General features: G+C 41.7%; 1 pseudogene across 1 annotated transcript; it reads right to left on the bottom strand.

Moving 5' to 3' along the window:
- Positions 1–3,976: 3,976 nt before the first annotated feature.
- LOC307198655 (methylsterol monooxygenase 1-like) lies at positions 3,977–4,949 on the bottom strand (annotated as a pseudogene). Its single transcript has one exon. The product of its transcript is annotated as a methylsterol monooxygenase 1-like (transcript).
- Positions 4,950–5,268: the final 319 nt, after the last annotated feature.

Genomic DNA, 5,268 nt, shown 5'->3' with positions numbered 1-5,268 from the left:
AACTAAAAAAGGATCAAAAGGACTCGATGTTGCCACAGAGGCAGTGACTGCAGGAAGCATCTACCACCTCTAAGGCTCAAGGAACAAAGGAAACACAATGGCGTTATTAAAACTTAGACGTGGTTTCAGAAACCTCTGAGGAGGGGTTCCTGGCCAGCTTGTGCTGGTGTCTGAGCTCAGAGGAGGGGCTATGAGTGTGGGATGCAGACCTTTGACGACGGGGTGCTGCACAGCAGGTGCTGGTGTCTGCAGGGGCATAAGAAGCCTTCTGATAGTGTTTAAAAACCTGCAAACTGGATTCAACCGGTGTCACAGGAAGAAATGGCCACTGCCAAGGTCATTGAGTGATGCTGGAGTGGTGCTCCCAGGAATCCCACGAAAGAAGATGGGAGGGCTTCCCTGGTGGCGCAGTGGTTAAGAATCTGCCTGCCAATGCAGGGGACACAGGTTCAAGCCCTGGTCCGGGAAGATCCCATGTGCCACGGAGCAACTAAGCCCGTGCACCACAACTACTGAGCCTGCGTGCTAGAGCCTGTGAGCCACAACTACTGAAGCCCGCGTGCCCAGAGCCCGTGCTCCGCAACTAGAGTAGCCACCACCATCCACAACTAGAGAAAGCCCGCGCACAGCAACGAAGACCCAACGCGGCCAAAAATAAATAAATAAAATAAATTTTTTTTAAAATGGGGAAGGGCTTCCCTGGTGGCACAGTGGTTGAGAGTCTGCCTGCCGATGCAGGGGACGCGGGTTCGTGCCCCGGTCCGGGAATATCCCACATGCCGCGGAGCACAGAATGTCACCTATTAAGTTATCAAGCTATTGTCTCTCAGCTGAAACCCACCTCTCCACACGCTGCTTTGTGGTGCTGGCACTGGGATTCTGAGAACTGCACTGCGGCTTTGCCAGCAGCCCCCTTCTAGTCTCTGCTAAGGGGAAGGGGGAGTACTCACAGGAGCTGCAAGCCTGGAAGAGGAAAAGGACCTGGTCTTCCCTTTTTTTTTTTTTTTTTTTTTTTTGCTGTACGCGGGCCTCTCACTGTTGTGGCCTCTCCCGTTGCGGAGCACAGGCTCCAGACGCGCAGGCTCAGCGGCCATGGCTCACGGGCCCAGCCGCTCCGCGGCATGTGGGATCTTCCCGGACCGGGGCACGAACCCGTGTCCCCTGCATCGGCAGGCGGACTCTCAACCACTGCGCCACCAGGGAAGCCCCAGAGCATCCATTTCTTGAGTCAGAAAGAACCCCATCTGTCTGACTGCTGAGCGCAGAAGCCTAAACCACTGCCTTGTGAATTTCTTCAGGTTTATCATCCTATAAAACGGGGATAATGACATCTGCCTTTCAGGGTGGTGGTGAGGGTTAACTGGCTTCACATATTAAATAAAAACATAAAAAGCCATTTTGGGAGACAGATGCTGGGCAGATTCCCACTCCCACTCACCAGCCTGCCAATTTGTAGTTCAAGTTCGTGCCTCGGCAAAGTTACAAAGCAGTCCGTGTCGTGGATCTGGGCGTGGGAGAGGTGGCGGTGTTCTCACCTGGTTGAAACCAAGAATGTAAAATCCTTGAATGCCACTGTCTCAGCAAATATTAACAGGGATAATAATAATAATGGTAACATGCTTCCATTTAATGAGGGCCTACTATATATGTGCCAGGTATATTACATTTATTATTCTGCTTTGTATATTCATCCAACAAGTATTTAGCTCACTACATACCAGGCATCGTGTTATGTTAACTCTAATCATCACAATGAAATGGAGTGGTAGGTATTATTATTCCTGGTTAACAGGTGATGAAACAGAGTTAAGAAAGCAAATAGAACCAGACTATAGGAAAAGTATCATGAAAAGCTTGGTCACATGAGAGAGCTTATCACATCAATGTTTTTCAAAAGCACCCCAAAGTTTTGTAAATGAAAAAGTTTTTTCTTTTTAAAATAAAACTAATAATTCTTTTAAAAATAAAAATCTCAATAGATGGGTTGAAGGGCAAAATAGTTTGAAGAGTTAGTTACTAAACCAGAAGATCAAGCTAAGGAAGTCTCCCAAAATGCAGTACAAAAGAAGAAATACATGGGAAGTATGAACAAAGTATTAAGAAAGAGATGCACAAGTTCACTGTCTGCTTAACGTGAGTTACAGAATGAGAGAAGAAAGTGAAGGAAGGAGAGAATCCCTGAAGCAAGGCAATAATTCAAGCCATTTTCTTAAAACTTAAATACATGAGCTCTTATATTGAGAGGACCTAGTTTAGGTCCTCTCCAGTTCACAGGAATAGTGTCCTGTAATTTATAAGAAGACTGTCAAAGGCCTACAACTAATTACATCATGATGAAATTTCAGGACACCAAGGATAAAAAGGAAGTGAAATAAAATTATCTAGGGTGGAATGAGAATACAATAATCAGCCTTCTCATTTGCAACTTTGTAAGCAAGAAAACAACAGAATGATATCTCCAAATTTCTCTGGCCAAATACTTGTGAATTTAGGAATCTTTACCCAACCAAGCTATCAAGCAAACGTAAGAGCATCATAAAGACATTTTAAGACACAAGCAGACTAAAAAAGTTTGCAACTCACAGTCCATACAGAATAGCATTTCTCAACAGGGTCCTGCTGGCATTTTGGGTGGAACAATTGTTCATCATGTAAGACGGATCCCCACGCTGCCGGTTGCTTAGTGTCTTTCACTGCCGTCTACTAAATGCCAGTAGCTTTCCTCCTCCATCACTATGACAATGCAAAACACCCCCACATTGGGAAGGGGTGCAGGATAGCCTCTGGTTGAGAGCCCACTGGTGTAGAAGATATACTTCAACAAAGAGAAAATAAATTTAGGAAGAAAATGTGTGATATAAGAAGCACAGGTAAGCAAGGAAACCAGAAAGGTTTATTTATTTATTTATTTAATCAAACAAAATCATTTGTTTTAATAGCTCCAAGTGCAAATACAGCAAGTCAGTACACAAAGTTTCAAGATACAGCTTTAAGTATAATGAAAACTTGATGTGCAAAAATGAAAGGGTACGTAGCAGAAATAAAGCCCAGTGTTTAAAAAATTCAAGTAACCGGAAAACCTTTAGACTAAAATAGTCTTTCATCAATTCAGAAATGCCTTAATTTATAGATAAGAGTAGTACATTGTAATCAAAAAGGACTTCTCAAAGAAAGAGAATCACCCCAAACTGGTCAGCTCCAGATAAGAGTAGAAATTCCCAGTGCTGGCTGTTTCAGAGTTAGCACTCCCTCACACTGTACAGATTGGTGTCGTTCAACCCATGGCATTTGATCTTTAAGCAAATTCCAAAAAAGTGTTTAAAGTTCAATGCTACTAAGAGTTCTTGAAATGGCCACTATATATTTAAAAGATTTGAAGAGGGCTTCCCTGGTGGCACAGTGGTTAAGAATCCACCTGCCAGTGCAGGGGACACGGGTTCGAGCCCTGGTCTGGGAAGATCCCACAAGCCACGGAGCAACTAAGCCTGTGCACCACAACTACTGAGCCTGCGCTCTAGAGCCAGCGAGCCACAACTACTGAGCCCATGTGTTACAACTATTGAAACCCGCACGCCTAGAGCCCATGCTCTGAAACAAAGAGAAGTCACCACAATGAGAAACCCGCGCACCACAATGAAGAGTAGACCCCGCTCACCGCAACTAGAGAAAGCCCGCTCGCTCAGCAACAAAGACCCAATGCAGCCAAAAATAAATAAATAAAAGTAAATTTAAAAAATAAAATAAAATAAAATAAAAGGTTTGAAGACCAATTTCAGCTTCAGGCCTATAGTACAACTTGGGGAAAAGACATACATTAATACTCCTTCCATTACTTAAATCCTTTTTGTGAGGTTAGCAACATGGCCTTTAAAACTTCCTCAGAGAAACTGTACTTAAACATATAAAAGTTCCCACTAGGAAGATAATTAAAAGTTGTTAATGTATTTTTTATCACTTAGCAACCAAGACGTGTTTATTTCCACTCCCCAGAAGCAATGTTAGCTACTAGCTTCAATTCAGGAAATGTGTATCTTCAGGAAGGTTTATGTGAGATGTTTATTCAGTCTTTTTCTCAACCTTCATCTTCTCATTGTAGACAGTAAATTGAAAGTCTGTTCCAAAAAGTCTATCCCACCATGTAAATGTCGAAACATAGTTTCCAATGAAGTTCATGTGGTGGAAATCCTGACTGCTGAGAACCAGCATAGAAAGGAATGAGACTTAAAGGGTTGAGAGGAGTGTCATAACCACTATGGACATCAACAGTTTCTATCAAACTAATGGTCACCCAGGCCCAAGGAAGAAGAACATGATCACATAAAAGCATGATTCCAATGAAAAAATCCAGTTCCAAGAATTAGGGTTTCCAGAGGATGTACGTATACAGCTTCCATTCCAAATGGAGCCTGAAACTCATGATGAATTTTTTATGAATTTTTATGAATTTTATGAATATGATTATACAGTGTTTTGTGGTGTAAGAGCCTATGCAGGAAGTAGTGCCATGTATCCTCAATCACTGCACAGCCAAACCATCTTGCCAAAAGCATGTACCATCTTGGCATTGTTTGCCAATCATAAGGAGTATTGAAATACTCTGTAGAATAATAGGTTCCACAAATCAAAGGAAGCTGGATACAAAAGTGATTAAAGAGAAGTACTTTAAAACATTTCCATTGATTTCCCCACGTTTCTGGTTTATCCTTTTGAATTTTGTACTTTTTCATGTAAGGTATAAATTGAAACAAAAATACAGGTAAACAGAACAAGAAACAAAGGACCTCATGAACTATGAGGCATCCCCATGTTGCCATCTGGAACTTTGTATAATTATTCAACATATAGTTCCAAGCATTTTAAAATGGTTCCTGCAGAGGATTCTCAGGTAAAAGTGACTCCACAGCCAAGGATGCTGAACTAAAGATGCTGATACTTTCATTTGTTGCCATTTTTCAAATCTCTGCAGACATCCTTATAATTCTGCGCACCGCTGGGAAAGGTTTATTTTTAAGTTTAAATAAATATCTTTACTTATAATAATTAACTAAAAGCTAAGATGATAACATGGGGTTGAGAGGTATGAAATCTGGGAAGGAGGTAGGAGAGAAAAGTAAAAGCATGCTAAGATTCTCATTTTATTTAGTGGGAAGATACAGATGTTAATTAACTCTAGATGTCGATTAAGAATATGCTTAACTATGTGCGTCAAAGATATAAAGATAATAGGAACAGAATATACATTTTCCAAGTCATCAGAAGAAAAATTAA

The sequence above is a fragment of the Stenella coeruleoalba genome (assembly GCF_951394435.1).
Source record: "Stenella coeruleoalba genome assembly, chromosome: 15".
Classification (NCBI taxonomy): domain Eukaryota; kingdom Metazoa; phylum Chordata; class Mammalia; order Artiodactyla; family Delphinidae; genus Stenella; species Stenella coeruleoalba.
The sequence above is the reverse complement of the archived record's forward strand: the minus strand, read 5'-3'. Positions and strand labels throughout refer to the sequence as shown.